This window comes from Dendrobates tinctorius, unplaced genomic scaffold (assembly GCF_039654945.1).
Source record: "Dendrobates tinctorius isolate UK_male_01 unplaced genomic scaffold, ASM3965494v1 ptg000179l, whole genome shotgun sequence".
In the NCBI taxonomy this organism is placed as follows: Eukaryota; Metazoa; Chordata; class Amphibia; order Anura; family Dendrobatidae; genus Dendrobates; species Dendrobates tinctorius.
The window spans coordinates 4,218,669-4,245,551 of record NW_027361846.1 but is presented as its reverse complement, the minus strand read 5'-3'; the positions used below and the strand labels follow the sequence as shown (position 1 = coordinate 4,245,551).

Below are 26,883 nucleotides of genomic sequence, written 5' to 3'. Positions count from 1 at the left end.
GAGAATATTGTGTCCGATAGAGGAGTCCAGTTTGTTTCCAGATTCTGGAAAGCCTTTTGTTCCAATCTGGGAATTCAGTTATCCTTCTCCTCCGCGTCTCATCCCCAGACCAATGGGCAGACTGAGAGAACAAACCAGACCCTGGAGTTTTATTTAAGATGTTTTATATCTGCTGATCAAGATGATTGGTTCTCATTTTTGCTCTTGTCCGAATTTGCGCTGAACAATAGAGCTAGTTCTGCCACTCTGATGTCACCCTTTTTCTGTAATTTTGGGTTTCATCCTCGATTCTCTTCAGGGCAAGTGGAATCTTCGTCCTGCCGAGGTGTGGACACTGTGGATATCACTGTTATTATGGGGACACTGTGGATATCGCTGTTATTATGGGGACACTGGATATTGCTGTTATTATGGGGGGCGCTGTGGATATCACTGTTATTATGGGGACACTGTGGATAACACTATTATGGGGGCACTGTGGATATCGCTGTTATTATGGGGACACTGGATATCGCTGTTATTATGGGGGGCACTGTGGATAACACTATTATGGGGGCACTGTGGATATCGCTGTTATTATGGGGGCACTGTGGATATCGCTGTTATTATGGGGACACTGTGGATATCACTGTTATTATGGGGGCACTGTGGATATCACTGTTATTATGGGGGCACTGTGGATATCACTGTTATTATGGGGGGCACTGTGGATATCACTTTTATTATGGGGACACTGTGGATATCACTGTTATTATGGGGGTACTGTGGATATCACTGTTATTATGGGGTACTGTGGATATCACTGTTATTATGGGGACACTGTGGATATCACTGTTATTATGGGGGTACTGTGGATATCACTGTTATTATGGGGGTACTGTGGATATCACTTTTATTATGGGGACACTGTGGATATCACTGTTATTATGGGGGCACTGTGGATATCACTTTTATTATGGGGACACTGTGGATATCACTGTTATTATGGGGGCACTGTGGATATCACTGGTATTATGGGGGTACTGTGGATATCACTGTTATTATGGGGGCACTGTGGATATCGCTGTTATTATGGGGGCACTGTGGATATCACTGTTATTATGGGGGGCACTGTGGATATCACTTTTATTATGGGGACACTGTGGATATCACTGTTATTATGGGGGCACTGTGGATATCGCTGTTATTATGGGGGCACTGTGGATATCACTGTTATTATGGGGGGCACTGTGGATATCACTGTTATTATGGGGGCACTGTGGATATCACTGTTATTATGGGGACACTGTGGATATCACTGTTATTATGGGGGGCACTGTGGATATCACTTTTATTATGGGGGGCACTGTGGATATCACTGTTATTATGGGGGTACTGTGGATATCACTTTTATTATGGGGAGCACTGTGGATATCGCTGTTATTATGGGGACACTGTGGATATCGCTGTTATTATAGGGACACTGTGGATATCACTGTTATTATGGGGGCACTGTCGATATCACTGTTATTATGGGGGCACTGTGGATATCGCTGTTATTATGGGGACACTGTGGATATCGCTGTTATTATAGGGACACTGTGGATATCGCTGTTATTATGGGGGCACTGTGGATATCACTTTTATTATGGGGACACTGTGGATATCACTGTTATTATGGGGACACTGTGGATATCACTGTTATTATGGGGACACTGTGGATATCACTGTTATTATGGGGGCACTGTGGATATCGCTGTTATTATGGGGGCACTGTGGATATCACTGTTATTATGGGGGCACTGTGGATATCACTGGTATTATGGGGGCACTGTGGATATCACTGTTATTATGGGGACACTGTGGATATCGCTGTTATTATGGGGACACTGTGGATATCACTGTTATTATGGGGGCACTGTGGATATCACTGGTATTATGGGGGCACTGTGGATATCACTGGTATTATGGGGACACTGTGGATATCGCTGTTATTATGGGGACACTGTGGATATCACTGTTATTATGGGGAGCACTGTGGATATCACTGGTATTATGGGGGCACTGTGGATATCACTGTTATTATGGGGACACTGTGGATATCGCTGTTATTATGGGGACACTGTGGATATCACTGTTATTATGGGGACACTGTGGATATCGCTGTTATTATGGGGACACTGTGGATATCGCTGTTATTATGGGGGCACTGTGGATATCACTGGTATTATGGGGGCACTGTGGATATCACTGTTATTATGGGGACACTGTGGATATCGCTGTTATTATGGGGACACTGTGGATATCACTGTTATTATGGGGAGCACTGTGGATATCGCTGTTATTATGGGGGCACTGTGGATATCACTGTTATTATGGGGACACTGTGGATATCACTGTTATTATGGGGGCACTGTGGATATCACTGTTATTATGGGGACACTGTGGATATCACTGTTATTATGGGGACACTGTGGATATCACTGTTATTATGGGGGCACTGTGGATATCACTGTTATTATGGGAGCACTGTGGATATCACTGTTATGGGGACACTGTGGATATCACTGCTATGGGGACACTGTGGATATCACTGTTATTATGGGGACACTGTGGATATCAATGTTATTATGGGAGCACTGTGGATATCACTGTTATGGGGACACTGTGGATATCACTGTTATGGGGACACTGTGGATATCACTGTTATTATGGGGACACTGTGGATATCACTGTTATTATGGGAGCACTGTGGATATCACTGTTATGGGGACACTGTGGATATCACTGTTATAGGGACACTGTGGATATCACTGTTATTATGGGGACACTGTGGATATCACTGTTATTACGGGGGGCACTGTGGATATCACTGTTATTATGGGAGCACTGTGGATATCACTGTTATTACGGGGGGCACTGTGGATATCACTGTTATTATGGGGGCACTGTGGATATCACTGTTATGGGGACACTGTGGATATCACTGTTATGGGGACACTGTGGATATCACTGTTATTATGGGGACACTGTGGATATCACTGTTATTATGGGGGCACTGTGGATATCACTGTTATTATGGGGGGCACTGTGGATATCGCTGTTATTATGGGGGCACTGTGGATATCACTGTTATTATGGGAGCACTGTGGATATCACTGTTATTATGGGAGCACTGTGGATATCGCTGTTATTATGGGGGCACTGTGGATATCACTGTTATTATGGGGGCACTGTGGATATCACTGTTATTATGGGAGCACTGTGGATATCACTGTTATTATGGGGACACTGTGGATATCGCTGTTATTATGGGGGCACTGTGGATATCGCTGTTATGGGGACACTGTGGATATCACTGTTATTATGGGGGCACTGTGGATATCACTGTTATTATGGGGGCACTGTGGATATCGCTGTTATTATGGGGGCACTGTGGATATCACTGTTATGGGGACACTGTGGATATCACTGTTATTATGGGGACACTGTGGATATCACTGTTATGGGGACACTGTAGATATCTCTGTTATTATGGGGACACTGTGGATATCACTGTTATTATGGGGACACTGTGGATATCACTGTTATTATGGGGACACTGTGGATATCACTGTTATTATGGGGGCACTGTGGATATCACTGTTATGGGGACACTGTGGATATCACTGTTATTATGGGGGCACTGTGGATATCACTGTTATGGGGACACTGTAGATATCTCTGTTATTATGGGGACACTGTGGATATCACTGTTATTATGGGGACACTGTGGATATCACTGTTATTATGGGGGACACTGTGGATATCACTGTTATTATGGGGACACTGTGGATATCACTGTTATTATGGGGGCACTGTGGATATCACTGTTATTATGGGGGCACTGTGGATATCACTGTTATTATGGGAGCACTGTGGATATCACTGTTATGGGGACACTGTGGATATCACTGTTATGGGGACACTGTGGATATCAATGTTATTATGGGAGCACTGTGGATATCACTGTTATTATGGGGACACTGTGGATATCACTGTTATTATGGGGGCACTGTGGATATCACTGTTATTATGGGAGCACTGTGGATATCAATGTTATTATGGGGGCACTGTGGATATCACTGTTATTATGGGAGCACTGTGGATATCAATGTTATTATGGGGGCACTGTGGATATCACTGTTATTATGGGAGCACTGTGGATATCAATGTTATTATGGGGGCACTGTGGATATCACTGTTATTATGGGGGGCACTGTGGATATCACTGTTATTATGGGGACACTGTGGATATCACTGTTATTATGGGGGCACTGTGGATATCACTGTTATTATGGGAGCACTGTGGATATCACTGTTATTATGGGAGCACTGTGGATATCAATGTTATTATGGGAGCACTGTGGATATCACTGTTATTACGGGGGGCACTGTGGATATCACTGTTATTATGGGGGCACTGTGGATATCACTGTTATGGGGACACTGTGGATATCACTGTTATGGGGACACTGTGGATATCACTGTTATTATGGGAGCACTGTGGATATCACTGTTATTATGGGGACACTGTGGATATCACTGTTATTATGGGAGCACTGTGGATATCGCTGTTATTATGGGGGCACTGTGGATATCGCTGTTATTATGGGGACACTGTGGATATCACTGTTATTATGGGGGCACTGTGGATATCGCTGTTATTATGGGGACACTGTGGATATCAATGTTATTATGGGAGCACTGTGGATATCACTGTTATTACGGGGGGCACTGTGGATATCACTGTTATTATGGGGGCACTGTGGATATCACTGTTATGGGGACACTGTGGATATCACTGTTATGGGGACACTGTGGATATCACTGTTATTATGGGGACACTGTGGATATCACTGTTATTATGGGGGCACTGTGGATATCACTGTTATTATGGGGGCACTGTGGATATCGCTGTTATTATGGGGGCACTGTGGATATCACTGTTATTATGGGGGCACTGTGGATATCACTGTTATTATGGGAGCACTGTGGATATCGCTGTTATTATGGGGGCACTGTGGATATCACTGTTATTATGGGGGCACTGTGGATATCACTGTTATTATGGGAGCACTGTGGATATCACTGTTATTATGGGGACACTGTGGATATCGCTGTTATTATGGGGGCACTGTGGATATCAATGTTATTATGGGAGCACTGTGGATATCACTGTTATTACGGGGGGCACTGTGGATATCACTGTTATTATGGGGGGCACTGTGGATATCGCTGTTATTATGGGGACACTGTGGATATCAATGTTATTATGGGAGCACTGTGGATATCACTGTTATTACGGGGGGCACTGTGGATATCACTGTTATTATGGGGGCACTGTGGATATCACTGTTATGGGGACACTGTGGATATCACTGTTATGGGGACACTGTGGATATCACTGTTATTATGGGGACACTGTGGATATCACTGTTATTATGGGGGCACTGTGGATATCACTGTTATTATGGGGGCACTGTGGATATCGCTGTTATTATGGGGGCACTGTGGATATCACTGTTATTATGGGGGCACTGTGGATATCACTGTTATTATGGGAGCACTGTGGATATCGCTGTTATTATGGGGGCACTGTGGATATCACTGTTATTATGGGGGCACTGTGGATATCACTGTTATTATGGGAGCACTGTGGATATCACTGTTATTATGGGGACACTGTGGATATCGCTGTTATTATGGGGGCACTGTGGATATCACTGTTATTATGGGAGCACTGTGGATATCACTGTTATTATGGGGACACTGTGGATATCGCTGTTATTATGGGGGCACTGTGGATATCACTGTTATGGGGACACTGTGGATATCACTGTTATTATGGGGGCACTGTGGATATCACTGTTATTATGGGGGCACTGTGGATATCGCTGTTATTATGGGGGCACTGTGGATATCACTGTTATTATGGGGGCACTGTGGATATCACTGTTATTATGGGAGCACTGTGGATATCACTGTTATTATGGGGACACTGTGGATATCGCTGTTATTATGGGGGCACTGTGGATATCACTGTTATTATGGGAGCACTGTGGATATCGCTGTTATTATGGGAGCACTGTGGATATCACTGTTATTATGGGAGCACTGTGGATATCAATGTTATTATGGGAGCACTGTGGATATCACTGTTATTACGGGGGGCACTGTGGATATCACTGTTATTATGGGGGCACTGTGGATATCACTGTTATGGGGACACTGTGGATATCACTGTTATGGGGACACTGTGGATATCACTGTTATTATGGGGACACTGTGGATATCACTGTTATTATGGGGGCACTGTGGATATCGCTGTTATTATGGGGGCACTGTGGATATCGCTGTTATTATGGGGGCACTGTGGATATCACTGTTATTATGGGGGCACTGTGGATATCACTGTTATTATGGGAGCACTGTGGATATCGCTGTTATTATGGGGGCACTGTGGATATCACTGTTATTATGGGGGCACTGTGGATATCACTGTTATTATGGGGACACTGTGGATATCGCTGTTATTATGGGGGCACTGTGGATATCACTGTTATTATGGGAGCACTGTGGATATCACTGTTATTATGGGGACACTGTGGATATCGCTGTTATTATGGGGGCACTGTGGATATCACTGTTATGGGGACACTGTGGATATCACTGTTATTATGGGGGCACTGTGGATATCACTGTTATTATGGGGGCACTGTGGATATCACTGTTATGGGGACACTGTGGATATCGCTGTTATTATGGGGGCACTGTGGATATCACTGTTATTATGGGGGGCACTGTGGATATCGCTGTTATTATGGGGGCACTGTGGATATCACTGTTATTATGGGGGCACTGTGGATATCACTGTTATTATGGGAGCACTGTGGATATCGCTGTTATTATGGGGGCACTGTGGATATCGCTGTTATTATGGGGGCACTGTGGATATCACTGTTATTATGGGGGCACTGTGGATATCACTGTTATTATGGGGACACTGTGGATATCGCTGTTATTATGGGGGCACTGTGGATATCACTGTTATTATGGGAGCACTGTGGATATCACTGTTATTATGGGGACACTGTGGATATCGCTGTTATTATGGGGGCACTGTGGATATCACTGTTATGGGGACACTGTGGATATCACTGTTATTATGGGGGCACTGTGGATATCACTGTTATTATGGGGGCACTGTGGATATCGCTGTTATTATTGGGGCACTGTGGATATCACTGTTATTATGGGGACACTGTGGATATCACTGTTATTATGGGAGCACTGTGGATATCACTGTTATGGGGACACTGTCGATATCTCTGTTATTATGGGGACACTGTGGATATCACTGTTATTATGGGGGCACTGTGGATATCACTGTTATGGGGACACTGTGGATATCACTGTTATTATGGGGGCACTGTGGATATCACTGTTATGGGGACACTGTAGATATCTCTGTTATTATGGGGACACTGTGGATATCACAGTTATTATGGGGGCACTGTGGATATCACTGTTATTATGGGGGCACTGTGGATATCACTGTTATTATGGGGACACTGTGGATATCACTGTTATGGGGACACTGTAGATATCTCTGTTATTATGGGGACACTGTGGATATCACTGTTATTATGGGGGCACTGTGGATATCACTGTTATTATGGGAGCACTGTGGATATCACTGTTATTATGGGGGCACTGTGGATATCACTGTTATTATGGGGACACTGTGGATATCACTGTTATGGGGACACTGTGGATATCACTGTTATTATGGGGACACTGTGGATATCACTGTTATTATGGGGGCACTGTGGATATCAATGTTATTATGGGAGCACTGTGGATATCACTGTTATGGGGACACTGTGGATATCACTGTTATGGGGACACTGTGGATATCACTGTTATTATGGGGACACTGTGGATATCACTGTTATTATGGGGGCACTGTGGATATCACTGTTATTATGGGGGGCACTGTGGATATCACGGTTATTATGGGGACACTGTGGATATCACTGTTATTATGGGAGCACTGTGGATATCGCTGTTATTATGGGGGACACTGTGGATATCACTGTTATTATGGGAGCACTGTGGATATCGCTGTTATTATGGGGGCACTGTGGATATCACTGTTATTATGGGGGCACTGTGGATATCACTGTTATTATGGGGGCACTGTGGATATCACTGTTATTATGGGAGCACTGTGGATATCACTGTTATTATGGGGACACTGTGGATATCGCTGTTATTATGGGGGCACTGTGGATATCACTGTTATTATGGGAGCACTGTGGATATCACTGTTATTATGGGGACACTGTAGATATCGCTGTTATTATGGGGGCACTGTGGATATCACGGTTATGGGGACACTGTGGATATCACTGTTATTATGGGGGCACTGTGGATATCACTGTTATTATGGGGGCACTGTGGATATCGCTGTTATTATGGGGACACTGTGCATATCACTGTTATGGGGACACTGTGGATATCACTGTTATTATGGGGACACTGTGGATATCACTGTTATGGGGACACTGTAGATATCTCTGTTATTATGGGGACACTGTGGATATCACTGTTATTATGGGAGCACTGTGGATATCACTGTTATTATGGGGGCACTGTGGATATCACTGTTATGGGGACACTGTGGATATCACTGTTATTATGCGGGGCACTGTGGATATCACTGTTATTATGGGGACACTGTGGATATCACTGTTATTATGGGGGCACTGTGGATATCACTGTTATTATGGGGGCACTGTGGATATCACTGTTATTATGGGGGCACTGTGGATATCACTGTTATGGGGACACTGTGGATATCAATGTTATTATGGGGGCACTGTGGATATCACTGTTATTATGGGGGGCACTGTGGATATCACTGTTATGGGGACACTGTAGATATCTCTGTTATTATGGGGACACTGTGGATATCACTGTTATTATGGGAGCACTGTGGATATCACTGTTATTATGGGGACACTGTGGATATCACTGTTATGGGGACACTGTGGATATCACTGTTATTATGCGGGGCACTGTGGATATCACTGTTATTATGGGGACACTGTGGATATCACTGTTATTATGGGGGCACTGTGGATATCACTGTTATTATGGGGGCACTGTGGATATCACTGTTATTATGGGGGCACTGTGGATATCACTGTTATGGGGACACTGTGGATATCACTGTTATTATGGGGGCACTGTGGATATCACTGTTATTATGGGGGCACTGTGGATATCACTGTTATTATGGGGGCACTGTGGATATCACTGTTATGGGGACACTGTAGATATCACTGTTATTATGCGGGGCACTGTGGATATCACTGTTATTATGGGGACACTGTGGATATCACTGTTATTATGGGGGCACTGTGGATATCACTGTTATTATGGGGGCACTGTGGATATCACTGTTATGGGGACACTGTGGATATCACTGTTATTATGGGGGCACTGTGGATATCACTGTTATTATGGGGGGCACTGTGGATATCACTGTTATGGGGACACTGTAGATATCTCTGTTATTATGGGGACACTGTGGATATCACTGTTATTATGGGAGCACTGTGGATATCACTGTTATTATGGGGGCACTGTGGATATCACTGTTATTATGGGGACACTGTGGATATCACTGTTATTATGGGGGAACTGTGGATATCACTGTTATTATGGGGGCACTGTGGATATCACTGTTATTATGGGGGCACTGTGGATATCACTGTTATGGGGACACTGTAGATATCTCTGTTATTATGGGGACACTGTGGATATCACTGTTATTATGGGGACACTGTGGATATCACTGTTATTATGGGGGCACTGTGGATATCACTGTTATTATGGGGGCACTGTGGATATCACTGTTATTATGGGGGCACTGTGGATATCACTGTTATTATGGGGGCACTGTGGATATCACTGTTATGGGGACACTGTGGATATCACTGTTATTATGAGGGCACTGTGGATATCACTGTTATGGGGACACTGTGGATATCACTGTTATTATGGGGGCACTGTGGATATCACTGTTATTATGGGGACACTGTGGATATCACTGTTATTATGGGGGAACTGTGGATATCACTGTTATTATGGGGGCACTGTGGATATCACTGTTATTATGGGGGCACTGTGGATATCGCTGTTATGGGGACACTGTAGATATCTCTGTTATTATGGGGACACTGTGGATATCACTGTTATTATGGGGGCACTGTGGATATCACTGTTATGGGGACACTGTGGATATCACTGTTATTATGGGGGCACTGTGGATATCACTGTTATTATGGGGACACTGTGGATATCACTGTTATGGGGACACTGTAGATATCTCTGTTATTATGGGGACACTGTGGATATCACTGTTATTATGGGGAGCACTGTGGATATCACTGTTATGGGGACACTGTGGATATCACTGTTATTATGGGGACACTGTGGATATCACTGTTATTATGGCGACACTGTGGATATCACTGTTATGGGGACACAGTAGATATCTCTTATTATGGGGGCACTGTGGATATCACTGTTATTATGGGGGCACTGTGGATATCACTGTTATGGGGACACTGTGGATATCACTGTTATTATGGGGGCACTGTGGATATCACTGTTATTATGGGGGCACTGTGGATATCACTGTTATTATGGGGGCACTGTGGATATTACTGCTATTATGGGGGCACTGTGGATATCACTGTTATTATGGGGTCACTGTGGATATCACTTTTATTATGGGGGCACTGTGGATATCACTGTTATTATGGGGACACTGTGGATATCACTGTTATTATGGGGGCACTGTGGATATCACTGTTATTATGGGGGCACTGTGGATATTACTGCTATTATGGGGGCACTGTGGATATCACTGTTATTATGGGGTCACTGTGGATATCACTTTTATTATGGGGGCACTGTGGATATCGCTGTTATTATGGGGACACTGTGGATATCACTGTTATTATGGGGGCACTGTGGATATCACTGTTATTATGGGGGCACTGTGGATATCACTGTTATTATGGGGACACTGTGGATATCACTTATTATGGGGGCACTGTGGATATCACTGTTATGGGGACACTGTGGATATTACTGTTATTATGGGGGCACTGTGGATATCACTGTTATGGGGACACTGTAGATATCTCTGTTATTATGGGGACACTGTGGATATCACTGTTATTATGGGGACACTGTAGATATCTCTGTTATTATGGGGGCACTGTGGATATCACTGTTATTATGGGGGCACTGTGGATATCACTGTTATTATGGGGACACTGTGGATATCACTGTTATTATGGGGACACTGTAGATATCTCTGTTATTATGGGGGCACTGTGGATATCACTGTTATTATGGGGGCACTGTGGATATCACTGTTATTATGGGGACACTGTGGATATCACTGTTATTATGGGGACACTGTGGATATCACTGTTATTATGGGGACACTGTAGATATCTCTGTTATTATGGGGGCACTGTGGATATCACTGTTATTATGGGGGCACTGTGGATATCACTGTTATTATGGGAGCACTGTGGATATCACTGTTATTATGGGGACACTGTAGATATCTCTGTTATTATGGGGGCACTGTGGATATCACTGTTATTATGGGGGCACTGTGGATATCACTGTTATTATGGGGACACTGTGGATATCACTGTTATTATGGGGACACTGTAGATATCTCTGTTATTATGGGGACACTGTGGATATCGCTGTTATTATGGGGGCACTGTGGATATCTCTGTTATTATGGGGACACTGTGGATATCACTGTTATGGGGACACTGTGGATATTACTGTTATTATGGGGGCACTGTGGATATCACTGTTATGGGGACACTGTAGATATCTCTGTTATTATGGGGGCACTGTGGATATCACTGTTATTATGGGAGCACTGTGGATATCACTGTTATTATGGGGACACTGTAGATATCTCTGTTATTATGGGGGCACTGTGGATATCACTGTTATTATGGGGGCACTGTGGATATCACTGTTATTATGGGGACACTGTGGATATCACTGTTATTATGGGGACACTGTAGATATCTCTGTTATTATGGGGACACTGTGGATATCGCTGTTATTATGGGGGCACTGTGGATATCACTGTTATTATGGGGGCACTGTGGATATCACTGTTATTATGGGGGCACTGTGGATATCACTGTTATTATGGGAGCACTGTGGATATCACTGTTATTATGGGAGCATTGTGGATATCACTGTTATTATGGGGGCACTGTGGATATATCGCTGTTATTACGGGGCACTGTGGATACCGCTGTTATTATGGGGAGCACTGTGGATATCACTGTTATTATGGGGAGCACTGTGGATATCGCTGTTATTATGGGAGCACTGTGGATACCGCTGTTATTATGGGGAGCACTGTGGATATCGCTGTTATTATGGGGAGCACTGTGGATATCGCTGTTATTATGGGGACACTGTGGATATCACTTATTATGGGGAGCACTGTGGATATCGCTGTTATTATGGGGACACTGTGGATATCGCTGTTATTATGGGGACACTGTGGATATCACTGTTATTATGGGGAGCACTGTGGATATCACTGTTATTATGGGAGCACTGTGGATACCGCTGTTATTATGGGAGCACTGTGGATATCACTGTTATTATGGGAGCACTGTGGATATCACTGTTATTATGGGGAGCACTGTGGATATCACTGTTATTATGGGGACACTGTGGATATCACTGTTATTATGGGGGCACTGTGGATACCGCTGTTATTATGGGGACACTGTGGATATCACTGTTATTATGGGGGCACTGTGGATATCGCTGTTATTATGGGGGCACTGTGGATATCACTGTTATTATGGGGGGCACTGTGGATATCACTTTTATTATGGGGACACTGTGGATATCACTGTTATTATGGGGACACTGTAGATATCTCTGTTATTATGGGGACACTGTGGATATCACTGTTATTATGGGAGCACTGTGGATATCACTGTTATTATGGGAGCACTGTGGATATCACTGTTATTATGGGGAGCACTGTGGATATCACTGTTATTATGGGGACACTGTGGATATCACTGTTATTATGGGGACACTGGATATCAGTTATTATGGGGACACTGTAGATATCTCTGTTATTATGGGGACACTGTGGATATCGCTGTTATTATGGGAGCACTGTGGATATCACTGTTATTATGGGGACACTGTGGATATCACTGTTATTATGGGGGCACTGTGGATATCACTGTTATTATGGGAGCACTGTGGATACCGCTGTTATTATGGGGGACACTGTGGATATCACTGTTATTATGGGAGCACTGTGGATATCACTGTTATTATGGGAGCACTGTGGATATCACTGTTATTATGGGGAGCACTGTGGATATCACTGTTATTATGGGGAGCACTGTGGATATCACTGTTATTATGGGGAGCACTGTGGATATCACTGTTATTATGGGGGCACTGTGGATATCACTGTTATTATGGGAGCACTGTGGATATCACTGTTATTATGGGGAGCACTGTGGATATCACTGTTATTATGGGGAGCACTGTGGATATCACTGTTATTATGGGGGCACTGTGGATATCACTGTTATTATGGGAGCACTGTGGATACCGCTGTTATTATGGGGAGCACTGTGGATATCACTGTTATTATGGGAGCACTGTGGATATCACTGTTATTATGGGGAGCACTGTGGATATCACTGTTATTATGGGGGCACTGTGGATATCACTGTTATTATGGGAGCACTGTGGATATCACTGTTATTATGGGAGCACTGTGGATACCGCTGTTATTATGGGGAGCACTGTGGATATCACTGTTATTATGGGAGCACTGTGGATACCGCTGTTATTATGGGGAGCACTGTGGATATCACTGTTATTATGGGAGCACTGTGGATATCACTGTTATTATGGGGAGCACTGTGGATATCACTGTTATTATGGGGACACTGTGGATATCACTGTTATTATGGGGAGCACTGTGGATATCACTGTTATTATGGGGGCACTGTGGATATCACTGTTATTATGGGAGCACTGTGGATATCACTGTTATTATGGGGGCACTGTGGATATCACTGTTATTATGGGGGCACTGTGGATATCACTGTTATTATGGGGAGCACTGTGGATATCACTGTTATTATGGGGGCACTGTGGATATCACTGTTATTATGGGAGCACTGTGGATACCGCTGTTATTATGGGGAGCACTGTGGATATCGCTGTTATTATGGGAGCACTGTGGATATCACTGTTATTATGGGGACACTGTGGATATCACTGTTATTATGGGGGCACTGTGGATATCACTGTTATTATGGGGACACTGTGGATATCACTGTTATTATGGGGACACTGTGGATATCACTGTTATTATGGGGGCACTGTGGATATCACTGTTATTATGGGGACACTGTGGATATCACTGTTATTATGGGGGCACTGTGGATATCACTGTTATTATGGGGACACTGTGGATATCACTGTTATTATGGGGGCACTGTGGATATCACTGTTATTATGGGGGGCACTGTGGATATCACTGTTATTATGGGGACACTGTGGATATCACTGTTATTATGGGGGCACTGTGGATATCACTGTTATTATGGGGACACTGTGGATATCACTGTTATTATGGGGGGCACTGTGGATATCACTGTTATTATGGGGACACTGTGGATATCACTGTTATTATGGGAGCACTGTGGATATCGCTGTTATTATGGGGGACACTGTGGATATCACTGTTATTATGGGAGCACTGTGGATATCGCTGTTATTATGGGGGCACTGTGGATATCACTGTTATTATGGGGGCACTGTGGATATCACTGTTATTATGGGGGCACTGTGGATATCACTGTTATTATGGGAGCACTGTGGATATCACTGTTATTATGGGGACACTGTGGATATCGCTGTTATTATGGGGGCACTGTGGATATCACTGTTATTATGGGAGCACTGTGGATATCACTGTTATTATGGGGACACTGTGGATATCGCTGTTATTATGGGGGCACTGTGGATATCACGGTTATGGGGACACTGTGGATATCACTGTTATTATGGGGGCACTGTGGATATCACTGTTATTATGGGGGCACTGTGGATATCGCTGTTATTATGGGGACACTGTGCATATCACTGTTATGGGGACACTGTGGATATCACTGTTATTATGGGGACACTGTGGATATCACTGTTATGGGGACACTGTAGATATCTCTGTTATTATGGGGACACTGTGGATATCACTGTTATGGGGACACTGTGGATATCACTGTTATTATGGGGACACTGTGGATATCACTGTTATGGGGACACTGTAGATATCACTGTTATTATGGGGACACTGTGGATATCACTGTTATGGGGACACTGTAGATATCACTGTTATTATGGGGACACTGTGGATATCACTGTTATGGGGACACTGTGGATATCACTGTTATGGGGACACTGTAGATATCACTGTTATTATGGGGACACTGTGCATATCACTGTTATGGGGACACTGTGGATATCACTGTTATTATGGGGAGCACTGTGGATATCACTGTTATTATGGGGGCACTGTGAATATCACTTATTAAGGGGGTCCTCTAGATTTGCCCCCAGTTTGCTGAGCCATTTTTCCAGCGCCTCTTCTTCCCACGTGTGGCGGTGCTCTTCCTTTCAGACTATATTGGAGACCCCCGTTGCGGTGTGTCTGTGTGGGTCTTCCCCTTGGTACAGACGGTCACCCTCCGTCAGGTGATCCCACGCTCTGGGTGTTATACTCCTAGGTGGATTCGGCTTTCTCCTAGGCTCTCTGCTCCTTTACTCTTGTGGGTGTTAGGACGTGGATTCCTCATTTGTGCCACATTCATGGTTCGCCAGTGACAGGTTTTTGAGAGTAAAATCCGAGCTGTGTCACCAGGGCGGCCTCTCCGGGCTTGTGGTGCACGTCAGGAAACGTTCCCTTACTGACCGCTGCCGATCTCTCCTGCGTTCCCCACAGACGCAGGCAGATTGTCAGCTCCTGTGCTCAGCTGTATCTGATAGAGGTGCAGAGCTGTGAATGCCGAGAGCTGGAATCTATCAGTCATCATCATCTCTTCAGCAGGAGACACACGGCCTCCAGGAACGTCAGGTGGCAGCAACATGGGAACCGTCCCCGGGGCAAGAACATAGTGATCCGTGTGATCTCCACAGACAATGTGACAGTCACAGGCCCCAAGACACAAGTTCCTGCCGTCATACTGCAGTGTATGGGAGGTCACATCATGAGTAGAGTGCAGCCAAAAAGACTATTTTACATAATTAATAATAATGTAAACACCTCGGCCTGTCGTCTCTAGGTGTCCACAGAGAAATAGTCTCCTAGTAAAAGCCAATAGCGTTCTCATAAACATAATCCCCCTGCGGACACGAGGCCTTCTGGACTCCTGCCGCCCGACGATCCTCTCGGGAGATAGCAGGGTTACTGCCACCGCACATCACTTCCTAGACCCATCCTCTTTAATAAAAGGTCACTCCATCCCATTGCTGTGGGGAACACTGACAATGCAGGGAAACTACGATGACATATACTCTGTCCCCCTTTCCGACCTCGCAGATAAATCCCCAACTGGAAATAAAGAAAAAACTCAATCAGGCCGCAGGTCATCTGTGTGGCAACCACTCTTCCCCCGAGACATCCCAGCTCGGCCGCACCCTCTTCAAGGGTTGGGTTGGGACCTTTTCTTTGTACATTACAGGCAGGGGATTGGGAGTATGGGTCTGTTGTAGAGTTCTTGGACGAGCCACAACTATCGCCTTCAGCTGCTCTCTTCACTGTTGCTTGGCCTTCAACAGTGTGGTTTTTCCGTGTCTGCCTGGTCTTCAGGTTCCACTTCCGGAATTTTCGGCCCAGAATCTCCGACCTGAGGTCCGCTTCCGGAACTTCCCCGGCCGCTCTCAGACCTCCTGGCTGCCTTTCCTGCTCCAGGTGGACAACCTGCTCAGCGCCTCCTCTAGCTCCATGAGGTTGCCAGGTTGTGTCTCTTGAACCTTGTTTTTCATTAAAATCCAGGCATTTTCTATGGTGTTAAGACTTCCAGCGAACATTTACCTGCAGCACACAACCTCACAAAAATAGCCGCTGGAGGTGGCGAATGTGCAGATTAAGATGTAGGGTGGACTGAGATCCCAATCTGCGCATGCGCTGCTGAAGGCTACCCACGGCTTCAGGAAATGGTCGCCGGGAAAAATAATGCACTCCGCTCACCGTCGACACCGGGCCGTGGCATCATCATACTTCTGATGTCACCGGCACCCTGTGGAAGGGACCCTGCTCCACCGCTGACATCGGGCCCACAGAATCGCACCGTTGGGATACTCCCTCCACCCTCCCAGAGCCCGCAGGCTTCTTGTGGAAGGGACCATGCCTCCTGTGACCCCGCTCCACCGCAGCCAGACCCCAAGTAACATCTTAAATTCAATCTATAAGACGGACCCAAATATTCTAGAAATGTATTTTTTCCTATTTTGCACCTCAAAAATTTGGGTGCACCTTATCGTCTGGTGTGTCTTAATAGTCCAAAAAAATCCCGTAATTTTAGCAAGGATAAACCAAGTTCCTTTGCCACCTTGGCATCAACAAATTTTGCTACAGAACCTCAATCAGTAAAGGCTTAAGACAAACAGATTTTTCTAGGTAAGAAACAACCAGGTAACAATTAGTGATGACCGAGTATACTTGTTGCTTGGTTTTTCCGAGGATGCTCAGGTGTCCTCCGAGTATTTTGGTGTGCTTGGAGATTTAGTTTTCGCCTCAGCTTGCATGATTTGCAGCTGCTAGACAGCCTGAATACACGTGGGGATTCCCTAACAAACAGGCATTCCACATGTATTCAGGATGTCCAGCAGCCACAAATCACGCAGCTGCGTCGACACAAACTGAGGCTGTGTGCACACGATGCAGATTTGCAGCGGTTCCGCAGCGGATTTTACAGCGCAGAAACGTTGCATATCCGCATTGTGATGTACAGTAGCCTTAAAATCAATGTAAAAAAACCCGCTGTGCAGACGCTGTGGATTTTTCCGCGCGGTTTTCCCGCGGTACAAAATCCGCAGCTTGTTACTTCTTTTGTGCGGTTTTCCATCTCCCCTGTCACCAAATCCGCAGGGGGAAAACCGCGATGGAAAACCGCTCAAAAACCGCATGAAAAAAGGAAGAAAGCCGCAGGAAAAATGCAGGTCATTTGACCTGCGGAATTCTTCCATTCTGCGCGGAAAAATCCACAGGGCCAAAAAGTCCGTCTGCACTCAGCCTAAATCTCCGAGCACGCCAAAATACTCGGGAGGGCACCTGAGCATGCTCGGAAAAAACAAGCAACAAGTATACTCTCTCCTCTCTAGTAACAATAATTTTGCAGAATCATAAGGAAATACCTGTGCGCCTGGGTGGGCATGCTTGGGCCTACTCAGAAGCCGATGTTTTTCTTGTGGCGGTTGTCTTGAGCAGAAGACCTCTGATGTCCAAACTCTCCACAGTGGTGATCAGAAACCAGCTTGTGTTGCTTGATCCGTTGAAGTTGATGAGAGTCACTAGAATCTGCATGGTTCTTCAGTGAGAGCAATAGGTGCACAAGTCTTATAAGTACAGAGTAAGTATTACTTTCCTGCCTGAACTCACGCAAACATCTATTAAGACGGAAAGCCAGGGACATGTCAGTAACAAGAGAGTCAGGAGAAGGGAACAGACCAAACATGTCCTTAACTTCATCAGAGTCCGCAAAGAAACCGACAGCAAAGAGCCGGGTCATTCCACTGTGAGTCTGTGGCTGAACGCCAAAAATCCGTGCAATAATCCTCAGCAGGACGTCGCCCCTGACAGAGGTCAAGATCATCACACAGGAGGCCTAAGGCCTCAAAAAACAAGTCTGCAATGGAGAGTCAGGAGAACACCCAAACCTGGGGGTCTCCCTGCCGAGAGGATATAACGAGACCCACAAGCTGGATCTCAGAACCAGACAACTGTGGGCAGAGCCTGAAATACAAGCAACAGCTTTTCTTAAAGTGACCCTGTTTGTGCTCAGTGACTACAGACACTGTCAGGTTGGTGCCCTTATACTGATTACACTGATATGTGGTGATGAAATCCATCTTGTGGTTGTTGTGCAATCTGGATTTGTAGTCTTCAGTTAGGCCGGGATCACACACGCGAGAAACACGGCTGAATCTCGCAGGTTAATACGCAGCACTACCGCCGGCAGTCAGAAGCGGAGTGGCTCCATGTACTGCTAAGCGGTCGCACGCTCCGATCCGAGTGCAGGCGGCAGTGCCGGGTATTAACATGCGAGATTCGGCCGTGTTTCTCGCATGTGTGATCCCGGCCTTAGCATGCACACATTGAGTATTTGGTGAGTTTTTTACCCCAGTATTTGTAAGCCAAAATCAGGAGATAGAGGAAAAGCATAATAGAAACATTTGCACCACCTTCTGCATTTTTCACCCACTCCTGGTTTTGGCTTACAAATTCTGGGGTAAAAAACTTACCACACACACACACACAGTATGATGTCCCCACAGTACATTCCCCCCACACACAGTATGATGTCCCCACAGTACATTCCCCCACACACAGTATGATGTCCCCACAGTACATTCCCCCACACACAGTATGATGTCCCCACAGTACATTCCCCCACACACAGTATGATGTCCCCACAGTACATTCCCCCACACACAGTATGATGTCCCCACAGTACATCCCCCCACACACAGCATGATGTCCTCACAGTACATTCCTCCACACACAGTATGATGTCCTCACAGTACATTCCTCCACACACAGTATGATGTCCTCACAGTACATTCCTCCACACACAGTATGATGTCCTCACAGTACATTCCCCCCACACAGTATGATGTCTACACAGTACATTCCCCCCACACAGTATGATGTCTACACAGTACATTCCCCCCACACAGTATGATGTCCCCGCAGTACATTCCCCCCACACACATTATGTCCCCACAGTACATTCCCCCACACACAGTATGATGTCCTCACAGTACATTCCCCCACACACAATATGATGTCCTCACAGTACATTCCCCCACACACAGTATGATGTCCTCACAGTACATTCCCCCACACACAATATGATGTCCCCGCAGTACATTCCCCCCACACACATTATGATGTCTACACAGTACATTCCCCCCACACAGTATGATGTCCCCGCAGTACATTCCCCCCACACACATTATGATGTCTACACAGTACATTCCCCCCACACAGTATGATGTCCCCGCAGTACATTCCCCCCACACACATTATGATGTCCTCACAGTACATTCCCCCACACACAATATGATGTCCTCACTGTACATTCCCCCACACACAGTATAATGTCCTCACAATACATTCCTCCACACACAGTATGATGTCCTCACAGTACATTCCCCACACACAGTATGATGTCCTCACAGTACATTCCCCCACACACAGTATAATGTCCCCACAGTACATTCCCCCACACACAGTATAATGTCCCCACAGTACATTCCCCCACACACAGTATAATGTCCCCACAGTACATTCCCCCACACACAGTATAATGTCCTCACAGTACATTCCCCCACACACAGTATAATGTCCCCACAGTACATTCCCCCACACACAGTATAATGTCCCCACAGTACATTCCCCACACACAGTATGATGTCCCCACAGTACATTCCCCCACACACACAGTGATGTCTCCACAGTACATTCCCCCACACACAGTATGATGTCCTCACAGTACATTCCCCCACACACAGTATGATGTCCCCACAGTACATTCCCCCCAAACACAGTATGATGTCCCCACAAACACAGTATGATGTCCTCACAGTACATTCCCCACACACAGTATGATGTCTCCACAGTACATTCCCCCCAAACACAGTATGATGTCCCCACAGTACATTCCCCCCACACAGTATGATGTCTACACAGTACATTCCCCCCACACAGTATGATGTCCCCGCAGTACATTCCCCCCACACACATTATGTCCCCACAGTACATTCCCCCACACACAGTATGATGTCCTCACAGTACATTCCCCCACACACAATATGATGTCCTCACAGTACATTCCCCCACACACAATATGATGTCCTCACAGTACATTCCCCCACACACAATATGATGTCCCCGCAGTACATTCCCCCCACACACATTATGATGTCTACACAGTACATTCCCCCCACACAGTATGATGTCCCCGCAGTACATTCCCCCCACACACATTATGATGTCTACACAGTACATTCCCCCCACACAGTATGATGTCCCCGCAGTACATTCCCCCCACACACATTATGATGTCCTCACAGTACATTCCCCCACACACAATATGATGTCCTCACTGTACATTCCCCCACACACAGTATAATGTCCTCACAGTACATTCCTCCACACACAGTATGATGTCCTCACAGTACATTCCCCACACACAGTATGATGTCCTCACAGTACATTCCCCCACACACAGTATAATGTCCCCACAGTACATTCCCCCACACACAGTATAATGTCCCCACTGTACATTCCCCCACACACAGTATAATGTCCCCACAGTACATTCCCCCACACACAGTATAATGTCCTCACAGTACATTCCCCCACACACAGTATAATGTCCCCACAGTACATTCCCCCACACACAGTATAATGTCCCCACAGTACATTCCCCACACACAGTATGATGTCCCCACAGTACATTCCCCCACACACACAGTATGATGTCTCCACAGTACATTCCCCCACACACAGCATGATGTCCTCACAGTACATTCCCCCACACACAGTATGATGTCCCCACAGTACATTCCCCCCAAACACAGTATGATGTCCCCACAAACACAGTATGATGTCCTCACAGTACATTCCCCACACACAGTATGATGTCTCCACAGTACATTCCCCCCAAACACAGTATGATGTCCCCACAGTACATTCCCCCACACACAGTATGATGTCCTCACAGTACATTCCCCCACACACAGTATGATGTCCCCACAGTACATTCCTCCACACACAGTATGATGTCCTCACAGTACATTCCCCACACACAGTATGATGTCCTCACAGTACATTCCCCCACACACAGTATGATGTCCTCACAGTACATTCCCCCACACACAGTATGATGTCCCCACAGTACATTCCTCCACACACAGTATAATGTCCTCACAATACATTCCCCCACACACAGTATAATGTCCTCACAGTACATTCCCCCACACACAGTATAATGTCCTCACAGTACATTCCCCCACACACAGTATGATGTCCTCACAGTACATTCCCCACACAAAGTATGATGTCCTCACAGTACATTCCCCCACACACAGTATGATGTCCCCACAGTACATTCCTCCACACACAGTATGATGTCCTCACAGTACATTCCCCACACACAGTATGATGTCCTCACAGTACATTCCCCCACACACAGTATGATGTCCCCACAGTACATTCCTCCACACACAGTATAATGTCCTCACAGTACAATCCCCCACACAGTATAATGTCCCCACAGTACATTCCCCCACACACAGTATAATGTCCTCACAGTACATTCCCCCACACACAGTATAATGTCCCCACAGTACATTCCCCCACACACACTATAATGTCCCCACAGTACATTCCCCCACACACAGTATAATGTCCCCACAGTACATTCCCCACACACAGTATGATGTCCCCACAGTACATTCCCCCACACACAGTATGATGTCCCCACAGTACATTCCCCCACACACACAGTATGATGTCTCCACAGTACATTCCCCCACACACAGTATGATGTCTCCACAGTACATTCCCCCACACACAGTATGATGTCCTCACAGTACATTCCCCCACACACAGTATGATGTCCTCACTGTACATTCCCCCACACACAGTATGATGTCCCAACAGTACATTCCCCCCAAACACAGTATGATGTCCCCACAGTACATTCCCCCCAAACACAGTATGATGTCCTCACAGTACATTCCCCACACACAGTATGATGTCTCCACAGTACATTCCCCCCAAACACAGTATGATGTCCCCACAGTACATTCCCCCACACACAGTATGATGTCCCCACAGTACATTCCCCCACACACAGTATAATGTCCTCACAGTACATTCCCCCACACACAGTATAATGTCCCCACAGTACATTCCCCCACACACAGTATAATGTCCCCACAGTACATTCCCCACACACAGTATGATGTCCCCACAGTACATTCCCCCACACACACAGTATGATGTCTCCACAGTACATTCCCCCACACACAGTATGATGTCCTCACAGTACATTCCCCCACACACAGTATGATGTCCCCACAGTACATTCCCCCCAAACACAGTATGATGTCCCCACAAACACAGTATGATGTCCTCACAGTACATTCCCCACACACAGTATGATGTCTCCACAGTACATTCCCCCCAAACACAGTATGATGTCTCCACAGTACATTCCCCCCAAACACAGTATGATGTCCCCACAGTACATTCCCCCACACACAGTATGATGTCCTCACAGTACATTCCCCACACACAGTATGATGTCCCCACAGTACATTCCTCCACACACAGTATGATGTCCTCACAGTACATTCCCCACACACAGTATGATGTCCTCACAGTACATTCCCCCACACACAGTATGATGTCCCCACAGTACATTCCTCCACACACAGTATAATATCCCCACAGTACATTCCCCCACACACAGTATAATGTCCCCACAGTACATTCCCCCACACACACAGTATGATGTCCCCACAGTACATTCCCCCACACACACAGTATGATGTCTCCACAGTACATTCCCCCACACACAGTATGTCTCCACAGTACATTCCCCCACACACAGTATGATGTCCTCACAGTACATTCCCCCACACACAGTATGATGTCCTCACTGTACATTCCCCCACACACAGTATGATGTCCCCACAGTACATTCCCCCCAAACACAGTATGATGTCCCCACAGTACATTCCCCCAAACACAGTATGATGTCCCCACAGTACATTCCCCCCAAACACAGTATGATGTCCTCACAGTACATTCCCCACACACAGTATGATGTCTCCACAGTACATTCCCCCCACACACAGTATGATGTCCCCACAGTACATTCCCCCACACACAGTATGATGTCCCCACAGTACATTCCCCCACACAGTATGATGTCCCCACAGTACATTCCCCCCACACAGTATGATGTCTATACAGTACATTCCCCCCACACAGTATGATGTCTACACAGTACATTCCCCCCACACAGTATGATGTCCCCGCAGTACATTCCCCCCACACACATTATGATGTCCCCACAGTACATTCCCCCACACACAGTATGATGTCCTCACAGTACATTCCCCCACACACAATATGATGTACTCACAGTACATTCCCCCACACACAGTATGATGTCCTCACAGTACATTCCCCCACACACAATATGATGTCCCCGCAGTACATTCCCCCCACACACATTATGATGTCTACACAGTACATTCCCCCCACACAGTATGATGTCCCCGCAGTACATTCCCCCACACACATTATGATGTCTACACAGTACATTCCCCCCACACAGTATGATGTCCCCGCAGTACATTCCCCCCACACACATTATGATGTCCTCACAGTACATTCCCCCACACACATTATGATGTCCTCACAGTACATTCCCCCACACACAATATGATGTCCTCACTGTACATTCCCCCACACACAGTATAATGTCCTCACAGTACATTCCTCCACACACAGTATGATGTCCTCACAGTACATTCCCCACACACAGTATGATGTCCTCACAGTACATTCCCCCACACACAGTATAATGTCCCCACAGTACATTCCCCCACACACAGTATAATGTCCCCACAGTACATTCCCCCACACACATTATAATGTCTTCACAGTACATTCCCCCACACACAGTATAATGTCCCCACAGTACATTCCCCCACACACAGTATAATGTCCCCACAGTACATTCCCCACACACAGTATGATGTCCCCACAGTACATTCCCCCGCACACACAGTATGATGTCTCCACAGTACATTCCCCCACACACAGTATGATGTCCTCACAGTACATTCCCCCACACACAGTATGATGTCCCCACAGTACATTCCCCCCAAACACAGTATGATGTCCCCACAAACACAGTATGATGTCCTCACAGTACATTCCCCACACACAGTATGATGTCTCCACAGTACATTCCCCCCAAACACAGTATGATGTCCCCACAGTACATTCCCCCACACACAGTATGATGTCCTCACAGTACATTCCCCCACACACAGTATGATGTCCCCACAGTACATTCCCCCACACACAGTATGATGTCCCCACAGTACATTCCCCCCACACAGTATGTCTACACAGTACATTCCCCCCACACAGTATGATGTCCCCGCAGTACATTCCCCCCACACACATTATGATGTCCCCAAAGTACATTCCCCCAAACACAGTATGATGTCCTCACAGTACATTCCCCCACACACGATATGATGTCCTCACAGTACATTCCCCCCACACAGTATGATGTCCTCACAGTACATTCCCCCACACACAGTATGATGTCCTCACAGTACATTCCGCCACACACAGTATTATGTCCCCACAGTACATTCCCCCCACACAGTATGATGTCCCCACAGTACATTCCCCCCACACACAGTATGATGTCCCCACAGTACATTCCCCCCACACACAGTATGATGTCCTCATAGATCCCCCGCACACAGTATGATGTCCCCACAGTACATTCCTCCACACACAGTATGATGTCTCCACAGTACATTCCTCCACACACAGTATGATGTCTCCACAGTACATTCCTCCACACACAGTATGATGTCTCCAGAGTACATTCCCCACACATAGTATGATGTCTCCAGAGATGCTGTGGCCCATCATATTGTGTATAGAGAACTGTTGTGACACTAGTCACTACTCATGGACAGACTGTGAGGCAGAAGAGTCAGATGTTCCGGGGTCAATACCAAGAGAGTACGTAGATAGACAAGGCAAAAGGCAAAGGCGTAAGTCAGGTCACAGTCCAGGGTCAAAAACAAGAAATAGCAGATCAAAAGCCAAAGGACACGACAAAGGGGTAGTTAGAACACAGTCCAAAGGGTCAGACAGCAGAAGATCAGAACTCAGAGCAACAGAATCATGCTACCACTCACCGAGAAGCACAAACTACATTTGGCAGGGATCAGAGGCAGACACCTCACACACACACACACATTATAGTGTCCCCAGAGTACATTCCACACACACACACACACGAGGGCGTCTCAGGAAACATTATTACTGTATGTGGAGGGTCTCAGGGGTCATTATTAATACACGTGGAGTGTCTCAGAGGACATAATTACTTTATGTGGGGATCTCAGGGCACAATACTGCATGAGGCGGTCTCAGGGGACACTATTACTGTACGAGGTGGTCTCAATGGACATTTCTGGACAATGCACATTACTGTATGTAGAGGGTCTTAGTGGACATTATTTCTGCATGATGGGGTCTCAGGGGATAATACTCCATGTGGGTGTCTCAAGGGACATTATTACATGTGGGGGTCTCAGGGGACATTTTTACTGCATGTGGGGGTCTCAGGGGACATTATCTGTGTTTGCTGTCATCTACTGCAACATTACCTTTAATGGTACAATCTC

General features: G+C 46.0%; 1 protein-coding gene across 1 annotated transcript in view; it reads right to left on the bottom strand.

Moving 5' to 3' along the window:
- LOC141054869 (gap junction gamma-1 protein-like) overlaps window positions 1-18,766 on the bottom strand; it is a 181,252-nt gene extending 162,486 nt beyond the window's left edge. Inside the window, exon 1 of the mRNA XM_073551752.1 lies at window positions 18,556-18,766. The gene's annotated coding sequence lies outside the window, so the exon portion shown is untranslated. The remainder of the gene's footprint in view (window positions 1-18,555) is intronic.
- Between the last annotated feature and the right edge of the window lie 8,117 nt (window positions 18,767-26,883).